Source organism: Tursiops truncatus, chromosome 11, assembly GCF_011762595.2.
Source record: "Tursiops truncatus isolate mTurTru1 chromosome 11, mTurTru1.mat.Y, whole genome shotgun sequence".
Lineage (NCBI taxonomy): Eukaryota > Metazoa > Chordata > Mammalia > Artiodactyla > Delphinidae > Tursiops > Tursiops truncatus.
Genome location: NC_047044.1, coordinates 10,098,351 through 10,115,980, shown reverse-complemented (window position 1 = coordinate 10,115,980; position 17,630 = coordinate 10,098,351). Strand labels below are relative to the sequence as shown.

Below are 17,630 nucleotides of genomic sequence, written 5' to 3'. Positions count from 1 at the left end.
CCCAGCAGGACCCCGTGACCATTAACCACCATCAACAGTGCCTCCCTGCCGGCTTTACACCCACCCCAGCGCGCGCACAGCTCTCACCTCATCTGATCCTCACCACCACCCTCTGGGGCCAGAAAGGATGAGGTCCATTGGGCAAATGAGGATGCAGAGGCTTGAGAGAGGCCTGGGCTGCCTACAGCAAGTCAGGGGGGGCAGACAGGATCACAGGGGTCTCTCTCTCGCCTGGCCCACGGTGCCTACCATGGCTGGGGTGCTTTCTGTTCAGTTGGAACCCCCAAATCTGTCCTGTTTTGTCCCTCTGGGCCTCACAGCCTCCCTCTCCTACCCACTGGCCCCTCTGTTGTCTGAAGCCCCCTCATACTGTCACTACTTTCTGTAGCAACTGCCCCGTCCCACCTCACAGCTCCAGGCGCTTGACAGGGCTGAGCTGGGGCCACAGGTGCATCGGGACACACAGAGGTGCAGGGAAGGGCCTAGCATTAGGGGTCGGGAGGCACTGCCCCTTCGGCTGGTGACCATCTGCCATCTCTCACCTCTTACAGCCTATTTCCACCCCCCGAGGATTGATCTGTACCCACCAGACCTGCGAGGCGCATGTGGTGTTACAGATGAGGAATCTGAGGCTCTGGGAGGCCAGGGACCTGCCTGAGGTGGAAGGCAGGGTGCTGAGCCCTGCTTTTCTGGGCTGTTTGCTGATGTCACAACACAGTGGGGCTGGGGCGGGGGGTGGGGGCTCCCGAGAGCCCTTTGTGAAGCTCGAAAAACTGCCCGAAGAAGAGGCTTCGTTCTTCAACCAGGGGTCCACAGGCAAGGATCGTGCTCCAGCGGGTCCCCTTCGGACGCCTGGGACCTCACCATCTGTGAGCCGCCCCCCACCCCGGAGGTGGGGGAAGCCTTGCTCTCTTTAGGGCCCTGCCTGGCCCAAGGACCATGTGACCCATTCTTAGCACCTAGAAAGTGCTGGGCCAACACTTACTCAGAGAATGGCTGCACCTGTGATGGGAGGGTGGGAAGCCGGGGAGGAGGAGTGCGAGAGGGGAGCACGCAGGGTTAGGGGCTGTGGCAAAAGTCCTGCTGGGTCTCCAGCTCTCGCCCTTGACCTCTGCCGTCTATCTCGCACACGGCAGCCAGAGAGTCCTTGTTGAAATGGAACTCAGACGACTTGAGCCCTGCTCCAAGCTCCCGTGGGCCCTTCACACCTGGGCCCCTCCAGCCTTCCCGGTGATCTGACCCCCGGCTCACTCCAGCCACTCTGGTCTCCTAGCTCTTCTGAGACTCACAGCGCAGTCCCCCTCAGGGCCTTTGCAAGCGCTGCACCAACTGACTGGAACATTCTCTGCCCAGATGTTCCTCCTCTCTCCATTCAGATCTTTGTCGAATAGCACACCTTGCAGGGGCCTTCCCTGACCACCATTTCTAATGTGACCCCTCCTGTCACTCTCTCCCTTTGCCCTGCTTTGTCATCATCGAGCTTGTAGCCACCTGCCATTAGCCTGTTTACCTGTTCCTCATCTGCCCCCTGAGGGCAGGGTGGTCTGTTTGGTCCACTGCTGAGCCCCAGAGCCGGGTCAGCGCTGGGCACAGGGCTCCATGTGTATTTGTGGAGGAAGGAAGGAAGGAAGGATCTCTTTCTCCTGCTTATTCATGGGGTGCCTCCCACACGTGGCCCAGTGTCAGGTGCTTTTAGAACGACGGGCATCAGCAGAAGGGACCACAGCTCACCTCAGCCAGGCTGGCCGCGAGGTACACGTGACGAGCCCAGAGCACAGTGGCTTCTTCCGGTATCCTGTGCCTCATAACAGATGCGGTCTCTAGAGGCCTGAGAACCCGGGCTCGTGGGTCGAGGTGGGAAGGGGAGAAAGCTGGGTGGGGCTGAAAGAGATTTAATTAAAGTTTGGAAAAAACTTACAGCAAAACTCTGCAAAGATGGAAGGGACTTCCTCAGGAGGAAATACACCGCCTGTCAGCAGAGGGAGGCTGGTGGAGGCTGGGCAGCCCTGGAGCCGGGACCAGCCCTAGGACCTGCGGCCCTGCTGCCAGGACTCGGAGTGCAGGGGTGCCCTCGGGGTGGGGTGGGCCGGCCCTGAGGCTGGAAGCAGGCAGGGGTCACACGTCTGGCCGGGCCCAGGCAGCGGAAGCCACGACTCCAGTCCCCCGTCTAAAGGTAGCTGGGCACCGGCCAAGCGGCCATCTTGGGGCTCTGGGCCCTCCGACCGCAGACCAGGCCTGGGAGACAGGAAATTGCGGGCTCGGGGCCGGAAAGCCCCCCAGTGGGCCCTCGCTCCCTCCCGCCTCCCAGAGTGGCCTCGGGCTCCTGCGCCCCGCGCCCATGGGGTTAACTCGCTCCCTGTCTCTCTCTCTCCAAGTTGTTTTCCAAGCGAGGCAGAGAATGGTTCTCTTGTTACCAACATGGCTTCTGGGCATTGGGTAATGTGCGCCTCTTCTCCCGGCCGCTCCACAAAGGGACCTTTTGTTCCCCTCCCTGCCCCTCTCTCTGGCTCTTCCCCGGCCCCCCACACACCCACCCGCTCCGACTCCCTCCTGCCCGCGCCTCCCGCCCTGCACGGCACCCCCGGGCCGCCAGGAGTGACCGTGGCCTGGCCGTGGCGCCCTCCGTCCCCTGGCGCCCCGCGAGCGGGCGCAGGGCCTGGTGGCCGAGGCGACCGCGTTGCGGGCGGCCAGGTGGCTTCTGGGAGGCCACGGGGGGCAGGGTACGGGGTGCCTGGGGCACCATGTGAGTTCTTGTGGTGCACCTCCTGTCCCAGGGAGGGGACCCTCCGCCCCCCACCCCAGGCCTCTTCCCTGCCTCGAGACAAGCTGCCCCTCCCATCCACCATCCCACTCCAACGGCACAGCAGCCTTGGGGTGGGAGTGACGACCCATCTATCCCCCAAGGTGGAGGCTGAGGCTCGGAGGGGGAGTGTCCTAACCAGGTGCTGCAGCTGGACCCAGCCGTGTGCCCCTGCCCCCCAAAACCTCCCTGAGAAAGAGCCCTCAGGATGCACCCCGTCCCACGGGAAACACCGGGATGGGGCTGAGCCTCCAACGAAAACCTAAAAGCAAGTTTTCTGGAATTTTTTTGAAAATGAAACAGAATGTGTCCAAGATGGGAGTGTCAGGAAGCCAGTCGGTATTGAAGTACCTGCTCTCAGAGAAGATGGTCTCTGTCTACTGTCCCCTCCCTTTCCCCTCCTGACAGCCCTGCAAGGCAGGTGAGGATGGGCTGACGACGCATTTTTCAGATGAGGAAACTGAGGCACAGAGAGGCTGCCCAGCCAGGACTTGGGGCTCACCCAGGTGACTCCTGCCCTGGGCATCTCTCTCCAGCGCTAATGCCCACCCACCCCTTGAGAGGTCTGGGGCCTTGGGGAGGGGACTTAGGCAGATCCCAGCAACCCTGGTTCCCTTGTCTGGAATCGCAGAAGCCAGAGGCCTGAGGAGGTTGTGCTCAGATGCTCCAAATAGTCACCAATTCCTCCATCTCATGCTGTCCCCGAATTTACAGTGACGTGAAACAGCGAAGTGACCGCTCGTGGAGCACCCGCACGGTGCTGGCAGCGTGCAGTCACCTGTAACCTCAGTGCTGGGCTGGGGCCTTCGGTCCATGGCAAGAAGAGGTAAAATCTGTTGACATGGTGATGGATGGGATGGGGGGGCAAGGGGGCCAGAGGGAGAAGGAAGCCCCTAGTCCTGCCCTCAAGGAGCCACAGTCCAGGAGGAGTGACGTATCAGTAAAGAGCCAGCATGTTGCAAGACAGGCAGCCTGGGAGCTCATCACCAGGCTGGGAGGTGGGGGAAGGAGGGCTTCCTGGAGGAGGTGACTGTGCATGGAGCCTCAAAAGATGAGTGAAAGTTCACCAGGCAAAGAAATTGAGAGAGAAGGTGGGGACGGAGCTGGTGTCGGGGGTGAGGCTGGGAAGACGGCGAGCGGTATGTGTTGGTGTGGGGAGGCCCCACTAGGCCGGTGTGCTGGGGCAGAGCGGGAGCAGGGAAGGTGGGAGAGCTGGGCAGAGGGAAAGAGCCGTGTGGGATGCAGAGGGTAGGGAAGAAGGGCTCCTGAAGACTGCACTGGATCCTGAGGGCAGTGGGGTGGTCACTGACGGATTTTAAAGGGGTCGGATTTGTGTTCTAGAAAGATCTTATGGGCTGGATCTATGCCAGTCTGGTTTATGACTGTTTTCCCAGCACCCAGCTCAGTAACGGGCACACAGTAGGGGCTCGATAAATGTTTTCAATCAATACATGAATGCCAACAGTGTACCCTGAGGCTGTGGTTGACTCCAGTACTGGGACCTTGGGCCCTCAGTTTCCTTGCTTGTAAAACGAGGGTAACAACACCTGCCTCTTGGGAGGTGAAAGGAAGTAGCACGTGTAAGGCCTCCCTCGGTGTCCTGCACGTGGTCAGCCCGCCACGACCCGAGCAGCATGTGCTGTGGGCAAGACAGAGGCAGGGACCCGGGTCAGGAGCGGTGGAGTCACCCAGGTGAGAGAATAATATTAACAACAACAATAATGTTTATTAAGGGCTTAAGTTCTGGGACTCCCTTAGTGGTCCAGTGGTTAAGATTCTGTGCTTCCATTGCAGGGGGCGTGGGTTCGATCCCTGGTCGATGAACTAAGATCCTACATGCTGTGTGGTGTGGCCACAAAAAAAAAAAAAAAAAGGGCTTAAGTTCTTTACATATTTTATTCATATAATCTTCAAGACAAGTGAATGGAGAAGGCAGTATTTTATAGGTCATCCCAATTTTATCGTCCAGGAAACTGAGGATCAGACAGGTGAGGTGACTGGCCCGAGGCCCTGAGGCCAGTGAGTGGTGGACAGAACTGCACTGGACACCAGAGCCCAGCTTGTGACCACTAAGCTGGTGATGGAGACAGGTCAGGGCAGCCACCAGGGCAGGGAGAGTTGGGGGGACAGAGTCAGACTGATGGACCAGATGGTGGGGGCAGGCCTGGGAGAGGGAGGTATCAAGGATGCCCCTAGGTTCTGGCCTGGATGACCAGGTGGAAGGTCATTCCATTTCCTGAGTGAGGGACACAGCAGGATAGGCAGGCTTGGGGAGGAAGGACACGCTGAGTCTGAGGGGTTGTTAGGGTGTCTGGGTGGGGATGCCCGGGAGGTCTGGAGTCTAGGCGGGGTGGTCTGGATGAGGGCGAAATGAGCTCATAGGGCAAGTGGAAGGCATGTGGGTGGGTGGAGGAGCCCCAGCCCTGGAGGTGATGTCGACAGCAGACGTTACACAGCGTTGACTCTGGGCCAGACATGATCCTAAGCCCTGGTATTATTTCAATTCTCCCAACAAACCCTGTGAGGGAATACCATTACCATCCCCATTTTATAGATGGGAAACTCAGGCAAGAGACATTCCGTTTGGAATGTCAGAATAGGTACATCTGTAGAGACAGAGAGTAGAGTGGTGGTTCCCTAGGGCTGGGGAATTAAGGGAGTTAAGGGATGATGTCTAAAGGATACAGGGTTTATTTTGGGGGGTGATGAAAATGTCCTAAAATGACTGTGGTGATGGCTGTACAACTCTATAAATATACTAAAAAACATTGAACTGTGTACTTCAGACGCGTGAATTACATGTCAATAAAGCCAGGGGAGAGAGAGAGGCGCCCAGCCAGTAGAGGGAAGCAGGGCTTGGAGGGGCAGGGGAGCCTCGGGAGCGGGAAGGAGGGCGGTTTGGGTGAGAAGCTGGGGGAGGATGCTGTCTGCAGCATGAGCTGCTCCCGACTGGTCCAGGGTGTGAGACCTGGACGTTCCTTGGAGTTTGTCGGTCCAGGTTCCCTGGTGACCTGGTCCGCACTGGTTGGGGACCCGGCCCTGTGGGTGGACGGGCCCTTCTGGTAGTGGAGATCGCAAGAGGAGTGCGTCATCCTTTGGGACCTGGATGGAGATCTCTCCACCTCAGGAAGCAGTAAACCCCCAACCAGGAAGTTTTGGAGGCTTGCCGCCCCTCACTTTGGGTGGAGGCTGGGGAGGAATGACGGTAGGAAAATGCCTCAGTTGCTCTTCCTGAAAGAGCGAGACCCCCAGTCAACAGCTCACCCAGAAGTTTCGTACCTCAGCTTCTCCCACAGGAGGGCCCCGGAGTCTGCTGGGGGTCCAGGAGGACGGGAGGGTGTGAAGGGAAGGCTGGGGTATGGCGGTCCCCCTTCCTCCCGGCACTGATGCTGGTCACTGCCAGGAGCACATCCAGGCCTCCCGACTGAGAATGGCTGCGACCGACCCATGGTCCCAGCCAAGGATGGGGCTGCGTGGAGAGGCTCGAGGGGCCCCCGGGCGTGAGCCAGACGTGGGGCATGTGAAGAGCAGGAGATGAGGCAGCTCCGGGCAGCTCCCCAGGCCTTCTGTGGCCACAGCCGCCGTGCCCCTTTTGTTCGGGGTTCATTTAGCACCCCTGCACCCCCGCCCCATGCCTCAGGACTTGTCTCCGTGATGCAGGAGGCTGGCGGGGAGACTGGGCTAGGCCTGCGCTCAGGACCTCCATGGGGCCAGGATCCCGTGAGGGGGGCGGAGCATGCGTAATTCTCTCAGGAGACTGAGGCTCAGAGGGTCTTGCTGGAGTCCCTACACCCCCATCAGGCACTTCTCCCTGGGGAGCCTTGCACGGCCCCACTCAGAGCCCATTTCTTCTCCTTTATTTCTATTTTTATTTTTTGTGTTACGCGGGCCACTCACTGCTGTGGCCTCTCCCGTTGCGGAGCACAGGTTCCAGACGCGCAGGCTCAGCGGCCATGGCTCACGGGCCCAGCCGCTCCACGGCATGTGGGATCTTCCCGGACCGGGGCACGAACCCGCGTCCCCTGCATCGGCAGGCGGACTCTCAACCACTGCGCCACCAGAGAAGCCCCTCTACTTTTTGATGCAGTTGTGGTGCTTCGATTTCCTAGATCAGAGCAGAAGAAGATCATTAGAAACGTGCATGGAGGGAGGGAGGGAGGGTCCAGAAAGAGGGAAATAGTTGCTAAAACTCAAAACATTTGCCGAGAGGGTCTGTCTTATATTTAATTATTCTTATCGTAAAACAAACGCAAACCACAGTTGCTGACTTGGCTTTAACAACATTTGTAGCGCACTCTAAGGGAGGACCCAGAGCCACTGTATAACCACAGGCCACCTGTGGGCACTGCCAGGCGGCTGGTCACAGGACCCATGGACGCTGTCCTGGCTGTCACTGCTGAATGCCTTGATACAAGTGGAGGCTGCATTTGTAGGACATTTTGTTAAAGCAGGCTAGGTATAAATAAAGACTTATGCCCACAGATGCCTACTGCAACTCCCAGAATAGTGAAAACCTGGCCACTGCCTCAGTGTTCAGCACTGAGGGCTTGGGGCTTGGCGAAATGAATCAGAGCACCTTCCTATGACAGAATGTGACGCAGCCACTAAAAATGATGCTTATGAAAAATTGTAATAACATAGGAAACGCTTTTGGTATAAAACCAGGATACAAAATGGTATTTGCATATATATTACATCCATAAAAAGAGAAAAGGAAAAACTAACTGCTGTGAGCTCGACTTCATTTCACAACATAGAAGGAAAAAACAGAAAACACAAAAACGCTTACCTTATTTATTTCTGGGTGGTGGGATTTAGAGTGATTTTTAAATTTTTAGTACTTTGTCTTTTATTGTATTTCCAAATTTCTACAATAAACACTTTCAAGTTTGAAAGTTATTTGAAATAAAGGCAAAGAGTGTGTCCTGTATTTAAGAAAGAGTCTTATTTCTCTAGAAAATCTTTTTATGTGGATGTGAAAGATCTTGGAGTGTATTTAATACTCTGTAGTTTTCAGCTTGAGGTGAGGAGCTTGAATCAGTTTAGGAATGCATTTGACTACAAGTAACAGAGAGCAGGTTGGTTTTTCCCAATAACAGGAGGTCCCTGTTAGGCCAGCCAGGGCTGATGTGCTCAGCGATGCCGCTGTGGAAGCAGATGTTTTGCACCCAGAAATCATCTCTTTCAAGCTTCTGTCCCCCATGCCGTTTCTCAATATTCTGTAACTAAGAACAGCTTATGCACGTGCTGCCCCACCCCAGCCCAGTGACATTAGGATGTTAGAGAACCTCAGGTGGACCAGGCAGCCCAGGTCAGGGTATGCTTGTGGGAGGCTGTTTCTGAGGAAGTGACCTGTCCAAGGTCACACTGCTGCTCAGTGAGCTGAATGACCAAAGGATGGATGGTCACATGGAGGCCGGATTAGAACATGGCTCTTCCCGAAACTGCCAAGTCAAACCATTTGACGTGGCACATGAGGACCTGGAAAACCAGGCCCTGCGGACCTACTTACTCAGCACTGAACTGCTGTGGCTCACAGACACCTCACCGGTTTTACTCTGAGCCTTTGCTTATACTGTTCCTTCTGCCTGGAATGCCTTTCCCTACTGCCCCCACCCTCTCTGGTCTAACTCCCGGCAGCCCTCCTGACCTCCTGGCTGGGCTAGTGGCACTTTCCCGGCACTCACAGTGCACTGTGGTTGCTGCTTCTACTGCACTTGGTTATACTTTTCTGTTCACGTGCTGGCTCCGCTCCCCACCAGCCTCTAGCCCCTTGAGGGAGGACTGTGTCTGATTCATCTCAGCATCGGCCTGGCCCCAGTCTGGGCACCTTTGAGCAGGAAGTCATAGGACTGGCTCTCCCTCTGCTCCTGCAGGAGACTTGACAAGTCATAGCCCCGTTTCCCTGCCCCAAATGTGGGGGAGTTGGGCTTCACCAGGTCCCTTCTGAGACCCAGTCATCCTTAAGAAGGCAGGGCTGTTGGTGGTGCCCGAGATCCAGTGAGGCAAGGGGCCCTCGGTCAGGATGGACGTCCCCTGTGGCCACCTGCCCTGCTTAATGGTAGGGATGGGTTGGGGTGGAGGGCTGCATTCTGGGCCTCAGCAGACCAGACTCCACCAAAGAGGCTGGCCCTGTGTCCCCGCATCAGGGAGGGCGGCCCCCAGCACTTATCAAAGGCCAGCAGGGCCCCCTCCCTCGGAGGATGGCTGGGAGGGGGAGGGGATCTCCCTGGGGCTGCTAAGGCTGGGCCACTGCCACTGACAAGCCGGCCATCCGTCAGCCTGCAGCACAATGCGGCCATTAACCCCTGCCCCCTGCCCCTTTTTAGCCACTTCCTCTGGAGGGCTTTCCCCCTCCCCACAGAGAAGGGAGGGGAGGATTTCTGTTAAGCCTCCCTCTTCAATGAGGGGCCCAGGAGCTATGGTCCCTTGGCTGGTTTGGGGAGTCGCAGCTCTGTGTCCCTCCCAAAGCTCAAGGTCCCAGGTTTCCAGCTCCACCTTCTGCAGCCACCTGGGGGGTCAGGTGGTACCTCCTCCCTCTGCCACCCACGGGAGTACGCGCGAGCCAAAGCAGTGTATATGAGGAGGGACAGAGAGGGACCCTGAGAGAGACAGGGATAGGGATGGAGAGTTTCTGCGAGACACACTTGAGACTCGGACGGCTCCTTTCCATTTACACAGAACATTCAAAGGGCCGTTACAGACAAGTCCCGCTTGTGAAATTCAATGCGAGAACCCTAAGCAAGATATTAGCGAAACAAATCTGCAATGAATAAAAGGTATATTTACCTCATAATGGAATTTTGTTTATCCTAGAAAGGGAACCGTGGCTTTACATTCGAAAGTCTATAATGCCATTCATCACGTTAATAAATTAAGGGAGAAAACTCACATGATCATCTAGGCACCGGCAATAAATCTCAACATCTACTTCTGATAAAAATGTTTTAGCAAACTTGGGGTCGAAAGGAATTCCTTCAACTGATAAAGATTACCTACAGAAACCAGCACAAACATAGTTCTTAAAGGGCCAAAAGATACATTCCTTAAATCAGGGACAAGTCTGCCCTCATCCATGCATCTATTCAACATTGTACCTGAGGCTCTATCTGGGGCAGTAAGACATGAAAAAAAAATAAACAATAACAACAAAGTATAAGGATTGGAAAAGAAAAAGTAAAACTGGCATTATTTGCAGGTGATAAGATTGACTACATAGAGAATCCGAAATAATCTACGGGCAAATTATTAGAACTATGAAGGAAATGTCACAGAGCTGGAGACAGGATCTTCCTACATCAAATCAATAGCAAAAACCAACTGCAGGGACTTCCCTGGCGGTCCAGTGGGTAAGACTCCGCGCTCCCAATGCAGGGGGCCGAGTTCAAACCCAGGTCGGGGGACTAGATCCCACACGCCACAACTAAACATGTCGCAGCAAAGATCCCACGTGCCACAACTAAGACCTGGCACAGCCAAAATAAATACATTAATTACTTTTTAAAAAATTGCAGCTACAACATGTGGATGGATGAACCCTGCAAACACGATGCTAAGTGAAAGAAGCCAGACACAAAAGGCCACGTGTTATGATTCCATCGCTATGAAACACCTAGAATAGGCACATCCAAGCAACGGAAAGTAGCGTAATAGTTGCCAGGGGCAGGGGAGAGGGGGGAGAGGGGGAGTGGCCGCTAACGGATGTGTTTCTTTTTGGGGGCGATGAAAATATTCTGAAATTAGATAGAGGTGGCGGTTGAACAGCCTTGTGAATATAAACGGAATTGTACACTTGGTGAATTTTCTAGTGTGTAAATCATATCAATAAAAAGTAATTGCATTTATAAACAACAGAGCAAACAAAATATAATTTTAAAAAGTCCTCCACTTACGATAATAACAGAAATTAAATATAAGAAAATATTTACAGAGAAAAGCGTAAAATATTACTGACGTATAGCCACGCTGGAAAATAGTTTGGTAGTTTCTTAAAAAAGAAAATATCTTCTAACCATATGACCCACTTCTGGGCTTTTATTATAGAGAAACAGAAGCTCATATCCACGATGACATATGTACATGATTGTACACGGCAGCTTTATTGGTAATAGTTAAAAACTGGAAGCAAACTAAATGCCTTTCAGTGAGTGAATGATTAAACAAACTGGTACCTCCAGACCACAGAATACTACTTGGCAATAAAAAAGAATTAACAATCAATACATGTGAGGATCTGGACGGAGCTCAAGGGAATTACGCTGAGTGAAAGAAACTATCTCGAAAGGTTGCATGCTGTGGGGTGACGTTCTCAAAACAACACTGTAGAGGTGGAGCACAGATTAGCGACTGGAGGAGTTGGGAAGGGGAAGGGGGGATGGGTGTTGCTATAAATGAGTAACACGAGGGGTCTTGTGGGACAGAGTTCTGTGTCTTGATTTTGGGGGTGATTATATGAATTCACGCAGTTGATGAAATTGCATATGGACCTACACGCACACACACACACTCACACACAGAGGAATGCATGGAAAACTAGTGAAATCTGAACAAGGTCTGTGGATGGTACCAATGTCAATTTCCTGGTTTGGGTAGAGTGCCATGGTTATGTAAGATGCCACCATTGGGGGAAACTGTACTATTTTTGCAACTTCCTGTCAATCTATAATTCTTTGAAAACAAAAAGTGAGACAAAAAAATTACTGGCAGACATTAATGAAGACCTCAAAGATTGGCTGGAAAAAAAATGAATGCTGGGATGGGAGTGGGCAGGATTATGGCTGAAGATGCAGTGGTTGAGAGGTTTAATTGGTAAAGCTTGGTGCTGGGTAAAAAGAGCTTCGTTATCCTTTTTTTGGTCTAATCTTGTGCATTTGAAATTTTCCTTAATAAGAAGTAAAATAAAGAAACTAAAATAAATGCAGAGAGACAGCCACTAACTTGCATAAGGAGATTCAATATATTAAGGATGTCAGCTCTTCCCAAATTAATGTCTAGATTCAGTTCAGTCCTGATCAAACCCCAACAGGGTTTTGGTAGTGCTTGTCAAGCTGATTCTAAAAGCAGTAAGAAAGGGCAGAGCACTAAGAATAGCTGAGAGGGGCTTCCCTGGTGGCGCAGTGGTTGAGAGTCCGCCTGCCGATGCAGGGGACACGGGTTCGCACCCCGGTTCGGGAAAATCCCACATGTCGCGGAGCGCCTGGGCCCGTGAGCCATGGCCGCTGAGCCTGTGCTCCGCAACGGGAGAGGCCACAACAGTGAGAGGCCCGCGTACCGCAAAAAAAAAAAAAAAAAGAATAGCTGAGATACTCCTGAAGAATGAGGTAGGGGCGCTTGCCAGCTAGCCAGGCTTATTATAAAGCTCTAGTAATTTGGCCAGTGTGGTATTTATTGGAGAAAGATGGACAGCTAGACCAATGGGACAGAACAAAGAGCCTGACACAGACCTGACACGTATGGATCCTGAGGGCGGGGTGGGGGGCAGGTCAGAGGGGAAAGAGGGCAGGTCAGGAAAGCCCCACACCTTCCTGTGGGGCTGGCTTTGCTCTTAGCATCCCAAGATGCCATTTCACACTTGGTGGAACTCAAAGAGGGCCAGGGATGCCCAAGGTCTTCTGGCTCTGGTCCCAGTCTCTTTCCAAAGTGGGGTCCTACCAGACCTCCCAGCCCCGTGTCTGAATCATGGGCCCCCGTGCTGAACCTGATGATTCATATAATCTCTGGGGGGTGTTCCTGGAACTACGTAGGTATTAACTTCCCACTTGAGACTGAGAATCCCTGACCTGGAGAAAGAAAGAGAGAGAATGACAGAGAGAGGGAGAGACAGAGAGGGGGAGAAAGGGGGAGAGAAAGAGTGAGAGAGCAAAAGTCAGTCCCTCAGCAGCCAGCATGGCTGCGCTGCCAGGGGTGGGGAACAATCAGGCACTGTCCGCCTCCCTCTGCCCCCCGGGCTCCCACTGGCTTTCATCACTGACCTAACCCGGGGGGCAGAGCACTAGGCGGGGGCGAGAGGGGAAGGTCAGGGGTCAGCCCATTACATGCCAAGCAGAACTAGGAATAGAGCTGCTTTGGGGGTGGCTGGGGGAACTCGGGGCCCCACGGGAGCCCACACCCCACCTCTGGCCAGAGGCAGCCGATTGGAGGAGGCAGGTCGAGAAGAAAGGTGAGAGCTGCCCATGGAGTGAGGGCCATGGCTCCCTCAAAGCTGGGAACGGGCCTCTGGAAGGATGCAATCTAACCCCCTTTCCACCCACTGCTGCCCTTGTGGGAGAGGTTTCCTTGTCCCTAAGGGGATCAGGCCCCCACCAGACCAGGGCTCCCTTCTGCCTCCCCAGCCCAGCTTCCCAGTCAGGCCACCCCTGCAGTCTGATTCCCCACCTCACTTCAGACTCCAGGAGGGGGCGGCGATGCCCCCGCCTCCACGACAGGCGTCTCTGGCTCCCTCAAGCTGCCGCTAGTGGCCTGTGCACTCCAGCCAACGCACAGATCTGACTGTTCTATCCCTCCTCTGCTAGTCTCCTGCGGCACCTCAGTGCCAGGCTGATAGGGTCTGGGGTTCTGATTTTGAAATTGGAGACCTCCACCTCTGACCACTGCCTGGTCTCTGGGATCCTAGTGACACAGTTTTTCATTCATTCATTCATCCATCAGGTATGCATTGAACGTACTACTTGCCAGGCGCCATGCTGAGTGTTGGCGATAGAGGTGTGACCGCAACAGGCCAGGTTCCTGCCCTCAGGGAACTTGCAATTTGGAAAGAAAGACAAGAAGCCAGGTAACCAGCAAACAAATGCATAACCCAAACTGTGCTCCATGTCAGGTGGGAGATGGATGTTCTGAAAGAGACTAGCCAAGGGCTGTGCTTTAGCTGGTGCTCATCGAGGGCTTCCTGGAGAAAGCGACAAGGTAACGCGGAAGTAGAGATGAGGATGAAGTGAGGGAGTAGCATACCCGGGGGAAGAATGTTCCAGGCAGAGGAAGCTACAACAGTAAAGGCCCTCAGGTGGAAACATTCCAGCATGTTCCACGAACAGCAAGCCGCCAGAGGCCCTGAACAGAATGAACAGGGAGAAGAAGCCAGGCCCAGATCTCTAGCTAAGGACCTGAACTTTATTGTGCCTGTGATGGAAAGACATTAGTGGGGTTTGGGCAGGGGGTGTCATGGTCTGACTTAAATTTAAAATCAGCACTCAGGCTCTTATGATACCCATTTTACCCATGGAGACTAAGGCTCAGAGAGGTCAAGGGACATTTCCGGGGTCACACAGCTGCCATGGAGCCAGTGCTCTGTCCAGCCCATCCACCAGCTCCCACGAGTCCAGTTACACCCTTTCCCATTGGGCTCCCCTTTTATTTTGGGGTCTTGCCCAGTGCTCTGAAGTGGGGAATGTTACCTGGGTCAATGCCTGCCACTCCCACTCATGTGACCTCTGGCAGGGCAGGACCTTGCTTTTCTTGCCCCCTGATGTGGAAATGGCCAATACGTGTTAGCTTCTAGTATTACTGCTATTATCTGTTTGCTTTAAAAACCCCATGCTCTGGGCTTCCCTGGTGGCGCAGTGGTTAAGAATCCACCTGCCAATGCAGGGCACAAGGGTTCAAGCCCTGGTCCGGAAAGTTCCCACATGCCGTGGAGCAGCGAAGCCCGTGTGCCACAACTACTGAGCCTGTGCTCTAGAGCCCACGAGCCACAACTACAGAAGCCCGCGTGCCTAGAGCCCGTGCTCCGCAACGAAGAGTAGTCCCCGCTTGCCGCAACTAGAGAAAGCACGCATGCAGCAAGGAAGACCCAACACAACCAAAAATAAATAAATAAAATAAATAAATAAAAAAAATTAAAAAACAACCCATGCTCTAAATCTCTATGCTGATGATGAATTGAACTGAATTCCACCCACCCACCCCTGGTTCCTTGACCTTTACAAGGGCCCATGAGGCCAGGGGTGAGTCAGTAAGGAGTCAGGCCTTGTTCTGGGGCCATGGCAACACTGAGGGGTGGGCACGTCAGGCACAGCTCAGCACCCATTGCCCACAGACTCCAAAGACTCCCCAGCCAGCCCTGAGATAGGCGGGGCAGTAATAGTGACAGGAATGGGGAGGGGGGGACTCCGGTGCCCCAGGAGGTTTTTCTCCCAATGGCCACTGGGTGGCAGCACTTCCCCAGGAATATGGGATTGTGGGGGGCACAAGCTTTTCCTGATTGAATCTGAGGCTCAGAACCCAAAGGTTAGAATCTTGGAGGAGACCTAGGCCCAGAGAGGACTTGCCTGGGGTCACACAGCTTTCAGTGGCCGGGCCAGGCCAGGGGTCACCCTCCTGCCTGGATGGACTCTGGAGCAGCAGGAGGGGGAGGGGTAGTTCTCCCTGTGCTCTGGCCAGGACTTGGTAGCCTGATCATGCCTGTCACTGGCCCCACTGTCTGTCTCTCCTGCCACACTGTGATTCTCTGAGGACAGGGGACTGTGCTTTGTACCCACTGTCGCCTGCACCAGCTATGTCCTCTGCCTGGGTCACCCTGCCCCTCTTCTTGACCCGGGTCCCACCAGCACCTCCTTCAAGACTCAGCTAAGATGTCAGTTCCTCCAGGAACCCTTCCCTGGCCTTTGTCCTGGGCAGAAGCCCCTCCTATGGGCCCACAAAACATCCTGGGCTCTTCCTAGGTGGTGAGGCCCCCAGGGCAGGGATCGTTGGTGTAGCTGAACAGGCCCACCCTGAGGATGCACAGACACTGTACATTCTGAGCCTGCGACACAGTGGTCCTCAAACTGCAGGAGACATTGAAGCCACCCATGGAGCTTTGTGAAAACGCAGCCTCCAAGATTCCCCCTTTCCCCGGAGACTCTGATCCAATAGGTCTGAGACAGAGCCCAGGAGCCTCCATGTGAGCTACTTCCCAGGCGAGTCTGAAGCAGCGGCCCGAGCATCCTAAGGCCCCCGAAGTGTGCCATCAGCCCTGCCCTCTGAAGTGGTTGGGCAAAATGACTATAATGAGGAATGACAATAAAAACCTCTGATGTCATTAAAAAGTCTACAAATAACAAATGCTGGAGAGGGTGTGGAGTAAAGGGAACTCTCCTGCACTCTTGGTGGGAATGTAAGTTGGTGCAGCCACTATGGAGAACAGTATGGAGGTTCCTCAGAAAACTAAAAATAGAATTACCATATGATCCAGCAATCCCACTCCTGGGCATATATCAAGACAAAACTATAATCCAAAAAGATACATGTACCCCTATGTTCATAGCAGCACTACTTCTGCCTGCGAGAGGTGGATTAGAGCCGGGCCTGGGAGATGGGGAGAACAAGGAAGAAAAGAGGAGGCTGGACATCTTGCCCTCACCTGGGGAGAGGGACTGGAGTGGGCTGGGTGGGGGCTGATCAGGAGGCTTGAGGGACATCTGTGTCATGTGAATTGTTTACAAGCACTCATACCTGTTTCTCCTTTTTATCTTGATCTTTGGGAGAGTCATTTTCCCCAGTCTACAGATATCTGAAGCTCAGAGTCAGGTAGTGACTTGCCCAAGATCCCCTAGCTACAAGATGGCAGCATCTGGGCTTGATCTAGGGCTACTGTGAGGTGGAAGAACCACAGTCCATGTTAAATTATCTGGGTTTGGAGACTGCTGATTTTTTAGAGTCGAAATTCTGGCCTGCAAACAGGGCTTGGAGGTCCCAGCCCTAGCTCTGCCGCTGAGCACGTGAGAGACAAGGGGAAGTGCCTCTCTGAGCCTCAGTTTCCTTACCTGCACAATGTGGCTGACAATACTTGTTCTTCTCTCACAGGGTCGAGGTGAACTTTGAAATCCTGTGAAAGTGATCTGAACAGCGGAGCAGTGGGTATATGGGAAAGTCGTCGCTGTTGTGGCGTTCCGCACAACTGCTGAAACTCAGATAGTTCCCTAAGGAGGGGGTGGGGTGCAGCTCCCATCAGGCCATGGGATATGTGGATAATCATCCTTCTGCATTTCTCCTTCCTCTGCTGCCCCTGGGAGGGGAAGCTGGACAGGCCTGGGCCCATGCTGCCTGGATGAGGCAGATGCCAGCGCTGGGTCTCTGGGAGTACCAACCCGCTCCGGGGAACTTACTTTACACAATACCAGTGGCAGCAGAGGTTGTTGGGGAGATGAGGTTTGGACCCTTCGGCTGGCAAGCACTGATGGCGTTCCCTGAGCCTCAAGTACACAGGGGCTGTTACTCTCAAGGGGACCCCAGGGGAGCTGCTCAAGACTAAGGAAGGAGCGGGGGTGTGAGGAGTCTTTCACTAAATATCACAGAAAGCATCTGCCTCAGTGCTCTTAGTTTGCATTTGGAGAAAGGAGGCTCGTAAAGGAAAGGGAAGGGAATCCAACCTGTCAATAGCAGAGCCGCTGACCACAGGTGTGCAGGTGTTAAGACGGGCACTGAACTAGGTGGCAGGAGTCTCAGGGTCGAGATCTGGATCTTATATTAACTGTGAGTGGCTCTGGACTCTCTTCCCCTCTCCGGCGCTTAGTTTCCTGGCCTGCAAAACTCCTATTAGGCTGGCATCTCGAAGTATCCTTCCAGCTCGGACACTGTCATTCTAGTAGAGGAGTGACGGCACCCTAGGACGGGGTGCTGAAAATGTGAAAGGGAAAGTGTCGGGGTTTGTAGTCCACTGAACTTCTCTGGAGGTCTCCCCGCCTACGGATGCTTCCGTTGCCACGGCAACCAACCAGGCGGCTTGGTCCCCCGGCGTCCCGCTGAGGAAGCTGGGAAGAACCCTGACCTTACCAAGATGGCGGCGGCCACAGGGCAAGGGGCGGGGTTGAGCGCCGTCGGCCTGTCCGGACGTTTCCTCTCTTTCCGCTTTTTC

General features: G+C 54.1%; 1 long non-coding RNA gene across 1 annotated transcript; it reads right to left on the bottom strand.

The window, feature by feature from the left end:
- Positions 1-4,451: 4,451 nt before the first annotated feature.
- Positions 4,452-17,267, bottom strand: LOC117314164 (uncharacterized). Its single transcript, XR_004528835.2, has 3 exons — positions 17,146-17,267; positions 16,540-16,695; positions 4,452-6,905 (listed from the first exon to the last, which is right to left on the bottom strand). It is a non-coding gene; the product is annotated as an uncharacterized lncRNA (long non-coding RNA).
- Positions 17,268-17,630: the final 363 nt, after the last annotated feature.